Consider the following 21,965-nt stretch of genomic DNA (forward strand, 5'->3'; position numbering starts at 1 on the left):
AAGATAATAGAAAATTCTTAAGTGATACATGCTCTGTGCCTCTGGATACCCGTAACCACAGGGATGGAGATGTTAAATATCAGGGATTATAGATTTGCATCATTTTGATGTACAGTTCACATAGAAAAAGTTCTCATTGCATCATGTGTAAAAGTTGGACACACAGTTAAAAATATCGAAACAATTTTTGATCAGAACATAGATGCAAGCGCTTGTAATTTGTTACTGCAGAAAACTTCTCTGGTATTGTTACGGTGCACAGTTCCCCTCTAGCGATCTTCCAGCTATTTGTGAGAAAATATTGATCCATTGTTATCTACTTATCAAACATGAAGAAACAGTATTTTCTGGAAATTTCAATGTACGGTTCTTGAAAGTTAAGGCTAGAAAAAATGAGCGAGAATCATTATGTGTGTGTTCCAATCTAATTTCAGTATTCAATTTTCCAAGTAGAATGTAGCAAAACAGTATGACATTGATTATTAACATTTTTATACACAGTGGTCTTCCTGACACAATTACTGTATATCCAATTGCTATAAGGATATCTAAATAATCATGCTGCACAATTAATGGAAATAAACAATATGGCACCTTACAACTCTAAGGCAGGTTCATATAAAATAAGAGGGTAAGAGAAAGAATATGTTACAAATGTCATTCCGTCATTCCACAAGACTTTAAGCAACCAGCAACAGCCCCATCACATTTCACTGAAATTAACAGAATTACGAACATTGTAAAAAACAAAAGGTAATGGGATGTTGTGGGAATTTCAAACGAATTCTGAAAAGCTGTTCCAACTAATAAGTAATGTCCTTAGACAGGCTAAAATATTCAATTGTTAAAAAGTGCAATTGTTAAAAGGTGACAAGATATAATCTTTATGGATTAATAGGTAACATTTGCAATGCGTTTCCGGTCTCTAGTACTCCTCTTTGGGTGTCAAGAAATACAGAACACTGTAATACCATTTGGGTTACTAACTGCATCACTAACTGAATTATCGCTAGTTTGTTGTCCACTTACAGGCGTCTTAATTAGCTCCGGATCATATGCCTGCCTACATGCAAAATTTCATATAATTAACCTTCGGTTTTATGCGTTCTTTCTTCTGCTATGCACCTTACAGCGGTTTACAGAGTATAAATGTAGATGTAAACGTAGATGTGGACAGCGCTGGGATCGATTTGCGCGCGCACACACACACACACACACACACACACACACACACACACACGCGCGCGGTAAGTTTTAGCAGAGAAGGCCAAAATGGAAAAGTGGGTATGTTCTAGAAAAATTGAACACTATGACCAATTGAAACAGAAAAGAAATAAAAACAGCACGGTTAATAAAAAGAACTAAAATAGATTTTGACAAAGAGGAAACAAGCAGATACTGATGAAAACTTTTCAAAAAATAATATTCTTGATTTTCTTAAGACATTTACGGGCAGACTGAAGGGCTACCAAACCTCAAGTGGCTTTAAGTAATATGGAAAACGGCGAAACGCTTGAAAAATATTTGGAGCTGATTCTTAATTGTCCACGCTCTAATACGTAAGCTGGAATTCGCAAACACTCATTAAAATCTAGAAGAAGTATTTCCAACTGCCAAAGAAATTCAAGAAGTGATTAAAACCTTAAAAAACAGTGAAGCTGTTAGAGAAGACTCTATTAAAGAAAAATTTTTGAAACTGTCCCTCCCAAAAATTGAAAATAAACTAAAACTGATCTCTGAGAAAATCTGGGAAACAGAAGACAACTCCAGGAAGATAGAAGATAACCTTTATACATCCACTACATAAGAGAGGCAACAAATAGCGTCAACGAGAACAGGGAATTTCTTTGGTATCAAATGCATATCTACAAAATGTTTTCTGAGAATTTTCTAAACAGAGGACATTGTAACGCACGCATTGTAACGGGAATGCCCGTACACACTGGATAAGGAATTATTTGACAAATAGGTACACATTTGCTTGAAAAAATATATGTCAACACACGTGGAACTACCAGAGCTATATATCCCAAAACAGAAGTTGCTGTGTAATCTTACTTTGTGTCGTTGTTCGCCATCGTCAGTCAGGTGATTGAAACACAGCAGAATGGAACAGCTCGTGGCTGAGATGTGAACAAGATGACGACTGCGACTTTTAACATTTGACTAATGTATTGTAGATGAACAGAAAATGATATAGATGGCCAAACGACACTCTTGCCAAATGTGCATACTTTGTCACATAGCTTGAGCCCCTGTGTATCAGGTAAGCCAAATATGGACTGCAGAAATACAGTTTCCACTAACAACTCAAGGTCACCCTGGAATGAATCGCATACGAAATGAAACAAAACAACAAATTGGAGGTGAGGAAACTAAAAGTACAATAGTTAAAATATTGTGTTTAACGGCACCAATACATACGAAGAACACCGCTCCTTTCGGAACTAAAAAAGTGGTTTGACAGTCGCACAAAGTTATCAGTGTTTACGGGACTATACTCTATGACAAATTTTTAGTAATATCACAGTCGCAACCAGCACGCAAAGGTAATTAATGGATCTGGGTTACACTGTTGTATTGTGAAACACGTCATTATCGCTTGCAATGAGAACTCTTCACTCTTCTCATGAGTATGTTCTACTTTATGGCCGTCGCATTTCACGCTCTTTCAAAGAACACTCATTTTATAGGTATATGGGGAGCACTGCGCCAACGCCATCTTAGGTAGAATTGTTCAACTCCGCTAAACGTTATGCACAGAAGGCAGCACATCTTTGTAACACCAACAGGAAGCTCGTTTGCCGTTTCACAGTGAACACTGCGTCGAATGAGTTATTTTCTTTTCCCCATTTGGAAATATTACCATCCAGACTGCAGCACGGAACGAAACTCCATGGAGAAATTTATCAATAAAATATGATGAATAGGTAACTGTGCAGTGCAGAAGTACGCACATGACAGTGCCTTCTTCGTTGAAATCCCAGACAACTAAATACAATTAAAAATTACGTTAATTAGGTAATAAAAGGTTAACGTAACACATGAAACAGTAGCAATAATAATACAAAACCGGAAAAAAATTATCGGTAGAAGAAAAATCGAGATAACTTTGGAGCAGGAGCGAATAGATGCCACTCTTCGTCATATACGTAGTTGTTATCGGAAGAAAGTAAAATTCAACACTTGAGAAAAGTGCTGTAAATTATCATTAAAGCAGCACTGTTGTTTATTAATGGAAAACATCCATGAAAAGTTAAGATGTTGGATGGTGATACATATTTCTATAGTGGATGCTTGGCGTCGACTCACGCAAGGCTCTATCTGATCAAAAGTATCCGAACACTCTTCTATAATGCGGAATTGACTGCTAGCTGTCATGAGAGGCGGACCCTCCCGTATAAAAGGAGGCAGGCATATTGTGTTGCCGGCTGAGAACGACTGATGCCAGAATAGACCCGTGACCTGGAATGCGGACTAGTCACTGGATGCCTCCTGAGTAAAAAAGACGCCAGGGGCATCCCAGCCCTTCTAGACCACGCCAAGTCGACATATTGTGACGTGATTGTTAAGTGAAAACGCGAAGGAGCATCCACAGCTAAACCAATACCATGGAGACGTCATGTACTGTCGTCGAGGGTTTTGGAGGGTAATTGTAAAACTTCGCTTGAAATGACTCACCAGCTCCAAACTACTACCAGTAGTCCAGCTACTACACCGATTGCGCATGTGAAATTAAACAGAATGGGGTGAAGTAGTGGAGCAGGACTTCGTGAGCCACACACTTATGTAGTCAACGCTAAGCCACGCTTGAGGCAGTGTACAGAGCGCGCCACGGGACATTTGATGACAGAAAACGAGTGATTAGGAGCGATCAATCACGTTGTATCCTGCGGTAATCCGAAGGAACGCTTTGTGTTTGGGGAATGCCTGCAGAATGTTACTCGCGCGAAAACTCGTGACATGGTCACTCGCGCGAAATCCACAAAGCAAGCGGTCTATTTGTATAGTTTGAACGGTCTTTATGACGGATTTTATGATTTTTTATTAAATCTAAATATAATACATTTAATATTCGTACACAGTATAATATATTCTAACGTTTGAAACAGTTCGACCATTCGAAGAACAATATCTTCAGCTGAATTACTGGCATTACACTGTTACTCTAGTTGCTTACCGACTTACGGTTCTAAATCCACAGCGTAAGCTGTTTTTCCATAAACCAAAGCAAACACTTTTAACCCGTACTTTGGTGGTTTGCTAGGGATATATTGCCTGAATGGAATGGGCAGTTTCCTCTAAATGCCAAAAGCTGTTCGTCAACAGTAGGATTTCACTAGGTGGAAAATATTTCTGGCTATTGTTCGTGTAATAATTGAAGTACCTCTCTGATAGGAGCCAATTTGTCAGTCTCTCTGCGAACACCTCTATCACGGATATGATCAAATCTAAGACATTTCAACAGAAACCTGAATCGGTTTTCACTTACGCATAAATAACATGATTCAAGTCCGTTTCGCTTTGAGTTATCCCACAATTTCGATATACTCTTCCTAGAACATCTCAAAGATCCACACAGATATAACAAACCAATGAAATCTCTGATCTCTATCGCATCTGTTTCTTTAGCATCCCTTTCCCTAGAAAAGTTACCATGAACTCCACTGATGGAGATATTAGCGCATGTTGCGATAATGCTTATTCTGTTTTCATCCAAGAACAAATTCAGAATTTCTATTTCTGTCTTTTCTATTCGAGCTTGATTTTTTGGTCCAGGCAAATGCGTAATAATATTACAAGATCTGCTTCTAACAATGGTAGGATATTTATTTTTCCTCCGTTTAGTTATTACATCTTTCCTTAAAAGAAATGCTCCTCTTTAGTTACTTCTTCGTGACTCATATTCATCATTCTCTGGCACTTCTTGTTCTGTTCCTCAATCATGACCGCTTTCATTTACGCAGTCCTCAGTCTCTGAGTCAGCGCTATCACTGTGGGCATCTCCATCACTCAGATCACTGAACCATTCCAACCATACACTAGGATCTTTACTAAACTCTGTCCGAGGTTTTTTGCTTTTGACATTTCTTCCATAATATAAAAATAAAGATAATACTAGGTAACACGGAAGGTAACTGCTGTCAGTTTCAGTAAGTCCAAATTTACGCACATGAGAGATCGAATGAATCTAGGAAAGCAATAAAGTAATACAGACTTACTTTGTTTCATATTGTGGCAGCAGAGCTCGAGCGGATGACTGGTTCCTCGACACTATAATGTTTGATAAACAATATATCTTTCGTAACTGAAAGCCAGCAAGGATTGAAGCCAACTGCTGGAGAGTTAACAGAAAGGTACTGAAAATGGCGCTACCTCAATCCTGCCCTGTCAGACAAAATTGAGCGGGAAAATCATGTGGATGACGAATGTCATCCGCGCGAGCAAATGAGGGTTAAGAAAACGCTAAATGCGGAAGGATATGAATATATTTCACATCAGTGTGCATTGCGTACAGCAGAGGAACAGTTCGGAGATGGTGATTCTTTGTATCAGCATGACAACGCATTCTCATATGAAACAGCCTAAAGTGGGGCAATGAATTGTGCACGCGAACAGTCCTGAAAAGGACTGCCCGGAGTTCTGGCCTGAACCCAACGTTACACCATTTGTATGAGCTAAAATGTCGATTGTCCAACATCACTAGATGTTATGGTTTCGGCTCCTGAGAAAGAATGGGCTGCGAGTTCTCAACAGATCTTCAGATACCTCACGGAAGGTGTCCACAGAGGAGTTCAAGCCTTCATAAAACCGAAGGGTGTCGTTACACCATACTGACGTCTCCCAATAGATACTTTCGGTGGAATAGTTTATAGTGTTATTAGATCAATCTTTGATTAGTGCCCAACATTCACAGCGTACGTCTTTGGGCCAGATCACATGTTTCGTGAGAAAAAGAGAAATGACTGTCATTAACAGATGAAAGTGATAGCTTTAGGAAAGTATTTCGAAATAACCCGTATAATCTCGCGAAGTCATCAATCACTGTTATGGATAATGCCCTTTTCTCATTGGTCATAATACAATAACTTTGGCAACAAGGAAGAGCGAAATTATTCAATGGCCGGAAACACGAGATATCGATTTCAAAGAAAATTTTAGAAGGTTGAATTGCTCGGAATTGTGGCACAACACAAGCCACAAATCCAGCAAAAATGGTCGATGAGCCTGCGAGAAGAAGGAGGCACGAAACTCTGCGCCCACCTCCGTACCAATATCAATCATACAATATTGAGGAACAGAGGAAGCAGTATATCAACTCGCTTTTGAGGGTGTCGAGGAAAATAACGAGTAACACTGTATGTCTGCAAATAACTGTGCAGTGGACAGAGACAGATTTGGCTGCCTGGGACTTGAGCCTTTCTCGAGCATATGGTCTTACGGACTGAGCTATCTAGGCATGACTCACGGCCCTCCCACAAAAATGTAGGCGTGCCAGTAGATTTCTCCTCTTTTACAGCGAAATGCAGGTCCAAGGTTCTTAAAGTTGTGAAAACATTAGGAAACAATTATGCGCGAGGGGGGCAGGAAGGGGAGGGGAGGGAAGGAGGGAGAGAGAGAATTGTCAAATCTATCACCTCAGAGTAAAGTGATTCACTACCAAATAATGATAGTGTGCTTTTCTTCCGCAAACACATATGGAACATAGTCAAAATTTTGTAAGATACTACGGGCGCTGAGGGGAAGCTGAAGGGCGGTGAGGGAAAGCAGAGGGGCAGCCGAACGACATTATGCAAGTGGGAATCAGTATAAAAGCATCGATATTTGGAGGAAAATAAACATTGCAGGTTGAAATAGTTGTGCACATTGTATAAGCAATGGTATGAGATCGAGAACACCGAAAAATTCAGTCAAATGGTATCGCATTTGATGTCAGTAGTATAGTTTGTAAAAAGACATCAACGATTCAGGACGTAGAGGGTAACTGCAGGCGGTTCTGTGCGGTCTTAGTGTATGCGTACGGGTCTTTACTCAAATGGTTCAAATGGCTCTGAGCACTATGGGACTTAACATCTGATGTAATCAGTCCCCTAGTACTTAGAACTACTTAAACCTAAGTAATCTAAGGACATCACACACATCCATGCCCGAGGCAGGATTCGAACCCGCGACCGTAACGGTCGCGCGGTTCAAGACTGAAGCTCCTAGAACCGCTCGGCCACATCGGCCGGCGTGCCTTTACTGTAGATAGAAAACAAACACCATAAATGACACTGTGTTCATACATCAGGATTGTGACGACGCCATGCACACGTATTATGAGACGAAAAAGCAAAAAATGGCACGTACAAGGAAATTGGACACACTATAATCGTGAACTCGCAAAGAAGTTAACTGTTGAAGTACATTGATTCATAATTTCCGTAGATTGGGCGCACGATACGGACAGAACGGAAAATATGGGCGAAGTAGATAGAGCAAGTTCCCCCGTTACTCTCTTCAACTTGTTGCTGATTTACAGTTGCCAGTAACTACCAGCCGTGTACGACAAATGTTGTCAAATGACAAACATCTTGTATTCAAGAAACGACTACGGAAATCTGCTCTACCACCTAAAACAGGCTAGTTCGCTGGAAAACTGATGTCATGTACTTCAGTATGCGATAAAATTATCTTCAGTGATGAGAAGTAGTTTCATTTAGATGGGCCAGATGGATTTCACTATTATTGAATGGTCCGAGAACAAAATAGCTGGTTAGAATGAGCGGAGATTTTGGTGGTGAAAGTGTTAGGATCTGGGTAGCATTCTGCAATAGAGGCAAGTCACGCACTGCTTGGCTGAACACAAGAATGAACTCCAAAACGTACACTGAGAAGCTAGAGATATATCATGTAAGTCTAAATTTGAAGAAGATAATGTATCGGGTAGAATTTCAGTACACAGAAAAAAAAAACGCTAACAAAGTCAATGGCGAAGACAATTTCAGAGACATTTAGGAAGAAGTTTGGAAGGAGGTAGGAAGAAGTACTAACGATGTAATAATACAAGACAGAGTACCTTTACGCCAATTTCCATCCAGGAAATGCAAACACCGCTGTACTCTATAACTCCTGTTATGAAGGAAACTATGTAATTTCATCATGATTGTTTATGTCTTATATGTACATGTTATGAAATTGACGAAAGTTCTGCCAACAACCGCGTTTAACGGTTTCTAACCGGCATAGCTCCGTATATTTGACTGCATCACGAATAGTTATGGGTACATCACACTTTAAAATCGAAATGTGTAAAATTTTATAAACCACAACACAATATTAAATGCCTGTATTTAAAGCTTTCCGTAGTTCTGCCCGCAGTATTGGCACCATCTAACATACGTACTTAATTCTGTAACGAAACCACTTCCATGGAAGAAAAATTAAACGCTGAAAATAAACACTACTGATAAGATCAAGCTTCGCTTATTGGCGTCTCAGAAGTAGTCGCACTGTGCTGCGAAAACGTATTCCTACGTTTTCCGTCAGCGTACCGTCGTCATATTGACAACGGCACGGAACAGCGCAGATAATGACTATATATTGTAGGAGCGTTCTTGGTTTGCATGTTGGCATTCCGGTTGTTACGGTATCATTTATTGATTGTCATTTTTTATTTGTAGTTCACTGTTGCTATTTGAGTTAACACATTGTCATTTTGTTATTTGGAGATAGTGAGTGAAGCTGTGGACGGTAGAAAATGGAGTCCCAAGTGGAGGAATCCGAACATTTATGCCTTATTCTCCTGTTTGAGTACAATAGACGGTTAACAGCAGTGGAGGTAGCCAGGAACACTTGCGCAATCTATGGGGATAATGCCATCGTACAGAGCACGGCAAGAAAATGGTTTTCTCGTTTTAACGAGGATTGTTTTCACGTCACTGACTCTCCACATTCAGGAATACCTTTGGATTCTGATGAAGATCGTTTAAACGCATTAATCCACAGTAATCCATGTCGTGCACTCAAGAACTGGCAAATGTTATGGCCTATGATCACTCCACCATCGTGCAATATTTGCAAGCAGTGGCGAAAGTTCAAAAATAAAGTGTATGGGTGCCGCATGGTCCAAGCCAAAATCACAGAAATCAGCGGGTGGTCATATGTACCATCTCTGCTTGCTCGTCCTGAATTGGCTCATGACAACACCGACAATTCCTAGCCTGTATAGTTACCGGTGGCGACAGATGATGCTTTTATGGTAACGTAAGGAAAAGAAAGGGATGGCCGAGTCCAAACAAAGCAGCAAATCCCCGTACAAAAACTGCGCTCACCCACAGAAGATAATGTTATGCGGCTGGTGGAACAGCGACGGTGTGGTGTATTATGACTTGTTTCCCCGAGGTGTAACCATCACTGCTGATATATGTTGTCAACAACTGATATGTCATGCAGAAGCAATCCAAGAACAAAGACCAAGAAGACCGCGTGAGCGTCTGCCCGCTTTCTGCTAGACTGACAAAAAGCGCAGGAGTTGGGCTGAGAAGTCTTTCCGGACCCACCTTATTCATCTGATCTTGGGCACTGTTTTCACCTTTTTCGCTCTCTATCGAACAACCTTGTAGGAATGAGATTTTCACTCTGAAGCGGAGTGTGCGCTGATATGAAACTTCCGGGCAGATTAAAACTGTGTGCACGACCGAGACTCGAACTCGGGACCTTTGCCTTTCGCGGGCAAGTGCTCTACCATCTGAGCTACCGAAGCACGACTCACGCCCGGTCCTCACAGCTTTACTTCTGCCAGTATCTCGTCTCCTACCATCCAAACTTTACTCCGCTGCTGAGTGAAAATCTCATTCTGGAAACATCCTCCAGGCTGTGGCTAAGCCATGTCTCCGCAGCATCCTTTCTTTCAGGAGCGCTAGTTCTGCTAGGTTCGCAGGAGTGCTTCTGTAAAGTTTGGAAGGTAGGAGACGAGATGCTGGCAGAAGTAAAGCTGTGATGACCGGGCGTGAGTCGTGCTTCGGCAGCTCAGATGGTAGAGCACTTGCCCGCGAAAGGCAAAGGTCCCGAGTTCGAGTCTCGGTCGGGCACACAGTTTTAATCTGCCCGGAAGTTTCAACTTTGTAGGAATTTCCTTTCGGAATGAAAATTGCGCTCCTAACATGGCTCGATGATTTCTTCGTCTCAAAACCATGTGATTACTACACTCGCGGAATTGGAATGTTACCCCAGCGTTGGCAGACAGTCGTAAACGGTGAAGGAGAGCACATTATTGGTGAGTGTAGTCTCTTATGTGAATCTGTCTGGTTTATTAGACTTGTGGAAAACCGCTACGAACTTCTGTACCAACCTAATACTTTGGAATTTCGCCGTTAAACGTAACATAAGGCGGTCAAAATACAATTAGCCCGGCAAATGTGAATTTGGTAACAACGTAATCTAAATTTGTGGAACAACTTACTGAAAATGAACGACAGTAACGAGTATTTCGACAAGATGCGGCAACAGCACACATTGCACATTCAAACTTGGTACCAATTTGTGACAAGTTTAGAAGGCAGACGACAGAAAAGGGTATCATCTCCTGATCTGCTGGCCTCCAAAACTGCCTGATCTCTCCCCCTCTTACTTTTACTGGTGGGGAAATGTCCGTGGGCTACACACAAATAATCCCCATACACTGGAAAAGCTACAGCAGAACCATTAATACGCTATTAATGGAGTTACATAGGCAGATCTGCTACGCAAGCCTCGCAATTTGATAAAACGCGAAAAGCGTCGCATTCATGCCAAGTTTGTCGTTTCCAGCATATTCCGTGAACACAAGTTGTTCTGTTTAGTAACTAGAATCATTGCCTTCTTATCGGACTTACACTTTCAGAGTTTTATTTTAGCCAAGTAAATGAAATATAACACGTAAATTAAAGATACTTCACAAAGGTTTTCATGATCACTTGTTAAGAGCTGAATCATGCACATGACCTGCATACTGATTTTCAAACTAAACGGTACGAATAATCCCTTCTGTATTCGACCACTATCCGTCTTGCTTATGAATTCGGGTATCAAAGTGGTCAATTTACGTCTCATACTCAGTACTACATCGATCCCCCCTATACGTACAGGGTGTTTGGGTCCTAGTGCATAATTGTAGCTATTAGTAGCAATATGTTTTTAGGATGGTTCATACCTCCAAGTACGTGTGGCAAGGGCGAGCCATCAATGTTTACTTTCCTCTGAGCAGCAGGTCAGGTTTTGAAGTGTGGACGCAAAAGGTTAGTCTTTACTGACAGGTGTAGCCCACATAAAGGTGCACTTACGAGCAAGCAGAAAACATTAGTAAATTATGTGACGTGTTGGTGGGGAGTTACTAGACGGGAAGAAACAAAATCGAAGACTCTTAAAATAGTTACATATTACGGTACCAATGACCAAATATCTGTACTTGCACCTCTAACACATTATACATGATTCTTTTTAAAACGCTAAGGGAAATATTAATTTTTTGTTCTTCATCAGTATTTTAACAAATATGATATCCATTTTGCGCCAAGTGTCTCGTACTTCTGTAGTTTTTGGACCTTCGAGAGGATCAAGTAGAATAAAGGTTCCGTCGCGACTCAAGTCAGCCACCCACTTTCTACTTGTTCAAAGTGAAGCAACAGACGCCTTACAAGCCTCTAATACGTTCGCACCGCGAGATGGCAGCTGGGAGATGGGGAGAGGTATGATAAGAACGAAGTGCCGCGTTGGCATGCATAACGCTAATAGTGAAGCCAAAGTGCAAACATCAGCCGTAAAACATTCTTAACGTGCTAAAGTGGGCTAATGTCGGTAGTTCACGCTGTTGCGACGGCGCCAACAGCCACGCTAGTAAATGAGAAATGCTTTACGGTCGCTCCCGCTACGAGTGTCAGTTTGGCTGCGCCGACAGATGCTGCTGCTACTTCTCCTGGAGCAGGGACACCAAAACAAAGTTGATATGATAAGCTTTTAAACAGCTTTCTTCAGTGAACACAGCAGCGTTTTGACTTGCAGTGTCTACCAACATGTGTCAATATAAAAGAAAATGCAGTGGCATAACACGATGCTATCCATTGTGACGTTCGATACGGCTACGCATCTCATGTCAACTTGTACGACAGATAAATATATTTAGAAGATTTTTAATGCTACCATTTCCTTATTAATGTTGAAAACATAATGTTAGTACTGCAGACTGTTTTGTTCGTGTATTGTAATTGCAGCTATGACTTTACAAATTGTGTAGTTTTTACTTCGAACAAGTACAACACTCCAGTTAAGCAAAAAACATGGTATGAAATTACAAGCAAAAAATGCTTACAATTACCACAAATAAGTACTAGACGAGGTTTTATTCCAGGTGCGAAATTCCCATAGATCTAAGTGGGTAATGAACTTACGTGGCAGCAACTCGTAGACAAGTTAACAAAGATCAGTTGGTACCGCCTGCTGCGTTTAGAACATACAGAAGAAACTGCTGTGTATTTTGAGTACTTTAATTCAACACTGTCATATGGTAGTATCTTCTCGGGTACTGTAGCTAAGGCGAAAACAAATTTTTCTTCTTAAGAACTGTACAATATGAACAGTGTGTTAAGCTAATAACTGAACATCTCGCACAAGTCTCTGCAAGTACCTGCGAATTCTCACACTGACGTGACAGTACATGTACTTCCTGATGTATTTGTGGGTAAAAACATGAGAGTATTTAAAATGCCCCGCAGTGTTACAAGTAAAAGTAGTTGCCATATGGCTACACATCCCTACCCGGTGTTCACAAAGGTGTTTTATATTTTGGTACGAAAATGTACAAGACTACGGAGAGACATTAGACAGAAAATTGAAAATCCCAAGATATTCAAAAACTAATAACAAGAATACCTGATTATCCACTACTACTACCATTTACCACAGTATTTGATCAGAAAGATGTAGGTTCTGAATAACTAGAAAGTTTAACACAAACAGATCTTGATTTCTTCTCAGTATAAAGACAACTCTGTTAAGTAAATGCTTTGTTTGGAACATTAGATATAAGCGGCAGCCGGAATTACATAATGCTGCTCTTGCCTGTAAATGTACACAGTGACTAATAGCGAATGCGGGAATTAACAGTCTTTGAACGCGGAATGGTAGTTGGAACAGGGCGCATGGGATATTCCATTTCGGAAATCGCTAGGGAATTAAATATTCAGAGATCCACGGTGACGAGAGTGTGCCGAGAACGCTACATCTCAGGCTTCACGTCTCACCACGAACAACGCAGTGGGCAACGGCCTTCACTGAAAGACGAGAGCAGCGGCGTTTGCGTAGAGCTGTCACTGCTAACAGACAAGCAACACTGCGTTAAATAACAGAAATTATTGTGCGGCGTACGACGAACGTATCCGTTAGGACAGTGCGGAGAATTTTGGGCTATGGCAGCAGACGACCGACGCGAGTGCCATTGCTAACAGCATGACATCGCCTGAGGGCCTCCCCTGGGCTCGTTATCATATCGGGTGGACTCTAGACGATTGAGAAACCTTAGCCTGAACAGATTAGCCCCGAATTCAGTCGTTATGAGCTAATGGTAGGGTTCCAGTGTGGCGCAGACCGGACGAAGCTATGGATCCTGGAGACCACGTGCAGCCATTCATTGGAAGTTTTATGGATGACAATGCGCTAGTCACCGGGACATTCGCGATCGGTTTGAAGAACATACTGGACAGACAATTCGAACGAATGATTTGGCCACCCAGATCGCCTGAAAAAAAAAGTTCAAATGGCTCTGAGCACTATGGGACGTAACTTCTGAGATCATCAGTCCCCTAGAACTTAGAACTACTTAAACCTACTAACCTAAGGACATCACAACATCCATGCCCGAGGCAGGAGTCGAACATGCGACCGTAGCGGTCACGCGGTTCCAGACTGTAGCGACTAGAACCGCTGGGCCACTACGGCCGGCCAGATCGCCTGACGTAAATCCCATGGAACATATCTAGGGGTCAGTTCGTGTGCAAAATCCTGTACCACTAGTACTTTAGCAATTGGACGACTACAGATGTAACATGGCTCAATATGTCTGCAGAGGACTTCCAACGACTTGTTGAGTCCATGTCACGTCGAGTTGATGCACTACGTCGAGCAAAAGGAGGTCCGACACGATATTAAGAGCTACCCCATGATTTTCGTCATCTTAGTGTGTAACTTCACTCGGTCCAAATCACTGAAGGCTCTCCATGACGGTGTTTAACGAACTGAGGGTGGGAAGGGGGGGGAGGGGGGGAGGGGGGAGAGAGAGAGAGAGAGAGAGAGAGAGAGAGAGAGAGAGAGAGAGAATATGAATGAATGAATAAGTAAATCAAGGTAAAAATACAGTTGTTCGCGTGGTCCTCTTAAAGCTTGTATTATTAATGGAGAAGTGAAAATGAAATAACCAAATCGAAAATTATAAACAAAAGAGAAAAACTGAAATTCACTGCTGGTCTGTAGACCATGATAAAAATCCCACACTTTTGTAGTAATTTTATTTATTTGTGCGATGTTCAAATGGGCTAAATAACAATAGATGTCTGAATTAGTGTCGTCACGCTTTTTTTTTAGTTTATTGGATTTTGGGTCGTTCTCTTTCACCATACCAGTAACAGAAAGATGATAAGATAGCGCATTGGAGACGATTTTCTTGTCAGTCCTCGAGCGGAGAAAATCTCCGACCCGGTCGGGAATCGAAATCGGCTCCTTTCGGTTAGCCATCTGCCACGCTGACAGCGCCACTACCGAGGCGGACATCGTGACGCTTCTGTGCAAGCATCATGTCGTCGCGCTAGTTCTGTAGAGTGGGGATCAACACGGTGCTTTCCAACAGTGTCGCAGGCAACGAGAGATCTAAACAGGCGATCCTCTTCGGTTTCAACAACCGCCTTATACACGAGGCGTTTTACATGTCACTAGACGAAAGTATCGCCACTAATGAGTAGTATCTCTCCCTATCGACCTTTGAGGAAACGTCTTGCATTAGCTGTTCACGATAAATGTGCACTGTGAGCTGCAGCTCATGTTGGAAGACAAAGGCATGCAGATACAATATCTGACCAGAAACATCCCGACGTAATGCGCAAGTGCCTCCAACACAGCAGGAGAAGTGGACCTGACAGTGTAAACGGAGGCGAGGAGTATTGTGTTGTAGGCAGAGAAGCATTGGCAGCAGGAGTACTCAGCTAATTCGAATGTGGAATAGTCATCTGATGTCAGCAGAGTAACAAATTCATCAATGACATTTCAACCCTTCTAAATCGGCCATAAGCGACTGCTGGCAATGTTACTGTGAAGTGGAAACGCGAAGGAACAACAACAGGTAAATCAAGGCCAGGTAGATCACATGTACTTACTGAAAGGTATCGTAAAGCATTGCGGAGGTGGTTGTCAAAAATGAAATGGGATCACACCTGAGTTCGGAAGTGCTGCCAGCAGTCCACCTAGCACAACGATTGCATCTACGAAGTAAAAAAGAATGGAGTACGAAGATCGAGCAGCTCCTCCCCATGAGCCACAAACTTCTGGAATCATTCCTAAGCGGCTTTCAGGTTGTGTAAAGAGCAGCGCGAAGAAGAGTGGAAACAATTTATTTGAAGTGATTAATCACGCTATACCCTGCGGAAATCCGATAGAATGGTTTGGGTTTGGCCAATGCGTGAAGACCGTTACCTGTCATCATGTGAGGCGCCAACAGTCAAGAGGTTGGTTTTAGAGGAGGAAAGGGGCCAAACTACGAAGTCATCAGTCTCTTGTTCCGAATAAAACAAAGCCCCAAGTGTGAGAATAAAACAAACAAGACTGACAACTCAAAACGGAATGAAAGGGAAAATCACAAGAACAATGGAGTGCAACAAACATGAAAATGGACAAAAGGGGACAAAAGGGGACAAGAAATCCACAGAAACGCAAGAAAATGGATGAAGAGATTAAATCAACAAAGCATATTACCATGGCTGGCTGACCATGAGAATAAAAAAAGAGAAGCCAGCCACTCTGCAACACATTAAAAAGTCCACCCTAGAAGCACAATGGTGGAGGACACAGAGGGGCAAAGGACATGCGCTACAACTTAGATCAAATGATAAAACCCACCCTCACGAATAAAACGTAAAACTAAGTTAGCCGATGAGGCATTGTCAGGTAAAATTAGCGGCAACGATTCCTGTAACATAAGATTTCGTCGCTGGGCAGTCAAAGTTCACCAGAATGTGGGCCACTGTCAACTGGCGCCACACCGACACTCAGGCGTGTCTTCACAGCGCAGGAGGTAACCGTGGGTCGCCGAAGGGTGGCCGATGTGGAGCCGGCAGAGGATAACTGATTCCCTGCGAGAGGCCCGCATGGAAGTCTTCCACACATTCGTACTCTCCTTAACGACACGCAGTTTGTTTTGTGTACTGTTATGCCATTCCGTCTCCCAAAGCCGAAAAACCCTACGGCGTACGTCAGAAAGCATGTCAGGTTCAAAGATGTCCATCTCTAGAAGCGATTTCCGCGTAGCCTGTTTGGCCAGGCTGTCGGCAAGTTCGTTTCCTTGGATGCCGACGTGTCCTGGGGTCCACACGAGCGCCACTGAACGATGGGGCCGGTCCAGGGCATAGATGAACTTCTGGATGGACGCTACCGAAGGCTGACGAGGGTAGCACTGTTCGATAGCTTGTAAGCTGCTTAAACAGTCACAGAAGAAACGATTCCCCGGGGCATGAACGGATGTACTGAAGTGCAAGGGAGATGGCCACCAGCTCTGCAGTGAATACTGCAGCCATCCGGCAAGGAATGCTGTTCAAAATGGCCTCTGTGGACGTAGGCGAAGCCAAGATGACCGTCAACCATCGAGCCATCGGTGTAAACCAATCACACCCCAGAACACGTCAAGAATCGAGAGGAAGTGACAGCGGAGAGCGGCAGGAGTATGAGTCCTTAGGCTCATGAGAAAGCTCCAGACGTATCTGCAGCCTAGGTGTACACCATGGAGGTGTATGCGGATGGACATGGTAAAGGAAACGACTCCAGTTCAGACAAAAGGGATCACACGCGAACCGCAGTCGTTAACCCTGACCTGGGCCACCAATGGGGGAGATGAACTGCCGCGGGTGGAAAAAGGAGACGGTAATTCGGATGCTCTCGAGAACTACGAATGTGTGCAACGTAACTGGAGATCAGCTGTGCATGTCGGATCTGCAACGGAGGGACTCCAGCCTCCACCAGGACACTCGTCACCGGACTCGTTCTAAAAGATCCCGTCGCTAGGTGAACGCCACAGTGGTGCACTGGGTCGATTACACGCAATGCTGAGGGCGCCGCAGAACCATACGCCAGACTTCCATAGTCAAGGCGGGATTGAATAAGGGCTCTGTAGTGCTGCAGCAGGGTAAAGTGATCTCCTAAAAGTGCAGCTAATACATTCAGGGCTACTGCACCATCTGGAGGAAGATACACATTACAGGCAGTTATGTCGTCCGTCGTCCGTATTCTGACAGACACAGCTTCAAGAGGAGTTTGAAGGGGCACAGTTTCACCACAGACTGAGTTTACGACATAAACGCAAACTCCACCTGACACTTCATTATAGTCGCTACTGTTCCTGTAATATCCCTTACAGCCACGCAGGGCAGGGGTCCACATTGCCGGGAACCAGGTTTCCTGGAGGGTAATGCAGAAGGATGTAGAGGCTTATCTCACTAGGGGTAAGATAGATACTGCCTACAGGAAAATTAAAGAGACCTTTGGAGATAAGAGAACCACTTGTATGAACATCAAGAGCTCAGATGGAAATCCAGTTCTAAGCAAAGAAGGGAAAGCAGAAAGGTGGAAGGAGTATATAGAGGGTCTATACAAGGGCGATGTACTTGAGGACAATATTATGGAAATGGAAGAGGATGTAGATGAAGATGAAATGGGAGATATGATACTGCGTGAAGAGTTTGACATAGCACTGAAAGACCTGAGTCGAAACAAGGCCCCCGGAGTAGACAACATTCCATTGGAACTACTGACGGCCTTGGGAGAGCCAGTCCTGACAAAACTCTACCATCTGGTGAGCAAGATGTATGAAACAGGCGAAATACCCTCAGACTTCAAGAAGAATATAATCATTCCAATCCCAAAGAAAGCAGGTGTTGACAGATGTGAAAATTACCGAACAATCAGTTTAATAAGCCACAGCTGCAAAATACTAACACGAATTCTTTACAGACGAATGGAAAAACTGGTAGAAGCCGACCTCGGGGAAGATCAGTTTGGATTCCGTAGAAATACTGGAACACGTGGGGCAATACTGACCTTACGACTTATCTTAGAAGAAAGATTAAGGAAAGGCAAACCTACGTTTCTAGCATTTGTAGACTTAGAGAAAGCTTTTGACAATGTTGACTGGAATACTCTCTTTCAATTTCTAAAGGTGGCAGGGGTAAAATACAGGGAGCGAAAGGCTATTTACAATTTGTACAGAAACCAGATGGCAGTTATAAGAGTCGAGGGGCATGAGACGGAAGCAGCGGTTGGGAAGGGAGTGAGACAGGGTTGTAGCCTCTCCCCAATGTTATTCAATCTGTATATTGAGCAAGCAGTAAAGGAAACAAAAGAAAAATTTGGAGTAGGTATTAAAATCCATGGAGAAGAAATAAAAACTTTGAGGTTCGCCGATGACATTGTAATTCTGCCAGAGACAGCAAAGGACTTGGAAGAGCAGTTGAATGGAATGGATGGTGTCTTGAAGGGAGGATATAAGATGAACATCAACAAAAGCAAAACGAGGATAATGGAATGTAGTCGAATCAAGTCGGGTGATGCTGAGGGTATTAGATTAGGAAATGAGGCACTTAAAGTAGTAAAGGAGTTTTGCTATTTGGGGAGCAAAATAACTGATGATGGTCGAAGTAGAGAGGATATAAAATGTAGACTGGCAATGGCAAGGAAAGCGTTTCTGAAGAGAAATTTGTTAACATCGAGTACAGATTTAAGTGTCAGGAAGTCATTTCTGAAAGTATTTGTATGGAGTGTAGCCATGTATGGAAGTGAAACATGGACGGTAAATAGTTTGGACAAGAAGAGAATAGAAGCTTTTGAAATGTGGTGCTACAGAAGAATGCTGAAGATTAGATGGGTAGATCACATAACTAATGAGGAAGTATTGAATAGGTTTGGGGAGAAGAGAAGTTTGTGGTACAACTTGACCAGAAGAAGGGATCGGTTGGTAGGACATGTTCTGAGGCATCAAGGGATCACCAATTTAGTATTGGAAGGCAGCGTGGAGGGTACAAATCGTAGGGGGAGACCAAGAGATGACTACACTAAGCAGATTCAGAAGGATGTAGGTTGCAGTAGGTACTGGGAGATGAAGAAGCTTGCACAGGATAGAGTAGCATGGAGAGCTGCATCAAACCGGTCTCAGGACTGAAGACAACAACAACAACAATGCAGAAAGCAGGTGTAATGCTTAACAGTTGCCGTAGCTCACCCCCGCGGTGGAAAAAAACGCCGCAATTCCACTGGAGGATATCATGGTGAGATTGCGAAGGCATGGAACATTCAATGAGGGGTTTACGCCTCAGGGTCATCTGCTGCCACCGACTTTTTGCCTAAGCAGTCTATATTCATTGTATCTGAGGGTCCAGCGAGATCCAAGTCTTCAGTCGACGCCAGAAGTTCCACCCCATCCTCAGACACAGAGCTTGTAGGTAGCGTTGATGTGGGTGCCACTGCAAGTTCCTTGTTCTTGGGAGTATTATTTTTCGATTTCTCGCGCTGTTCCTTGGGTTTCCCTGGCTGGGAGGACTTCACTGAATCAGTCTCTGGGACTGAGGATGAGCGTGAAGCCCTACAACCAGCTGATTTTGGGCTCTTCAGCCACCGGCAGGTGTCATCTTTCCCAGTAGCAGAAAACTGGGAAGGGAGTGACCCAAGAGACTCCTTCCTAGCGAGAGGAGCCGAAGAAGCCTTACGCCTCTCTGGCAACAATTGTAGTAAGTTCGAAACAGTAGGTCACTGCTCATCTGTGAAGTCAGAATCTGCTTTTGTATGAAGTTCATTATATCCAGCTGCACACGCAAGCATGATCACATAGGTTCGACCGTTACGTGGCAGACTTCAGTTCGTTGGTAGGAAACTGGGAAAATAGAGGCAGCGTGATTGGTGCGATCCGTCCAAGAATGTTGCTCAAGTGGCCGTAGGCGGTGCTTAATAGGGCTAACAGGAGATACGAAACGTATACAAAGAAGGACAGCACTAACAGTCACAGGTTCGACTGACTCACGGTAGAGTGTTACGGAATACGAGTAGAAGCTGTCACGCTTGAAGATAGAGGTCTCCCGAATTATATTTGCAGCGAGATATTAGCTCGTTGCGTATGAACAGGGCTATCTGAAGCATTGCAAGGGCATTCTCACAACAGAGAGCCTGTGGGTGGTGTCTGTATCTGGAGTGTTTAGTATAGTGTCGGGAAGTGTGGGGTATTTTCATCTTATTCTTCTTTCTGCATACACCCGACACTTGTCCAGTAAGTCGTTCTGGTTCTCATTATTGATCTTTCCACCTTTTCCTCGTTCTTCCTACGAATCTTCTGCAACCCTGGTAATAATTCATGATTAATAATTCGTCATTAATTTTGATATTCTGCCATCTTCCGTTCTTTTGACATGGTCCTTCCAGTTGTTCCTGTATTCGTTAATTTACTCACGTGAGCTTTTCACTTCCGATTCATCTCTAATGTCAGCATTCCTCCTCCCGTCGGATAGTGTGCACCCAGCCCACTCTTCTCAGGAATCCCATCTCCAATGCTTGAAATCTTCGCTCATTTCCTTTTGTTACAGCGAATGGCTCGCTTCCACATGTCATGGTTGCTACTGATATCGTTTTGTGGAACTCATGTAGTTTTTCCTTTTTTATCTTAGTTCTGCGGGTTCTATAGATCGTTTCGTTGATGTAATTATTAAACACTTCTACTTTCTTTTGTACGCCCATTTCCCTCGTTTAAAAATGGTTCAAATGGCTCTGAGCACTATGGGACTGAACTCTGAGGTCATCAGTCCCCTAGAATTTAGAACTGCTTAAACCTAACTAACCTAAGGACATCACACACGTCCATGCCCGAGGCAGTATTCGAACCTGCGACCGTAGCGGTCGCTCGGTTCCAGACAAACGCCTAGAACCGCTGGGCCACGCCGGCCGGCTTCCCTCATTTATTATCATCTTGCTCGGAATTGGCTCTTGACTCCTTAAAGCCCTAACTTTTGTTTTCTTTGAAGATATTAACAGCTTATGTAAGTAAGCTGCCGTCGATAAAATATGAGCAACTGTCTGGAGAGTGTTCTCGCTAGCAGGCATCACAATTTTATCTTCAGCAAAGAGTAATGTTGCAGAATAATTTCTTTAAGTTGGAGTCGTAAGTACAAAAACTTAATTTACTTATCATAAGCACGTCGTCAATATATATATTAAAAAGAATCGGAGGCAACCTGCATCCTTGTCTTACTCATAAATTTCTACGGTTCTCAGAGTTTCCATTTCCTGCACTGGAACTTTCTGATCCTTGGTACTATGCTTTCTAATCTCTATATTATGTGTAGGGATATTCCTCCTTTGTTGATTACCTCCCACTGTTTTTCTGTATTTACTTTACCGAAAGCTTCCATAGAGTCTATGAAGTGTGTGAAGCCCAGTTTGATCTTCTAGCAGAATATTTTCAACATTTTCTGCTACTCTCTTATTATTGTAGAGTATAATTCACATCCCGTTCTTAGCAGGAACCCGTATAGTTTACACGTGTACTTCTGTCTCCTTTCATCTAAATAGATAGCACTTTAGCTAATTTCCAGTATTCTGGGGGATATTTGCATTCGGAGAAGCATACAGGACGTAAGACGGGATAGCAATGGCGAACGCAGTAATTCAATTGTGATACTGTTGTTTGTTAATTATTATTACAGTTCTGAAACTTT

General features: G+C 42.8%; 1 protein-coding gene across 1 annotated transcript in view; it reads right to left on the reverse strand.

The window, feature by feature from the left end:
- Positions 1 to 21,965, reverse strand: part of LOC126147569 (serine-rich adhesin for platelets-like) — a 115,413-nt gene that overhangs the window by 4,311 nt on the left and 89,137 nt on the right. The gene's annotated exons all lie outside the window — the stretch shown is intronic.

The sequence above is a fragment of the Schistocerca cancellata genome, chromosome 2 (assembly GCF_023864275.1).
Source record: "Schistocerca cancellata isolate TAMUIC-IGC-003103 chromosome 2, iqSchCanc2.1, whole genome shotgun sequence".
NCBI classification, from domain to species: Eukaryota; Metazoa; Arthropoda; class Insecta; order Orthoptera; family Acrididae; genus Schistocerca; species Schistocerca cancellata.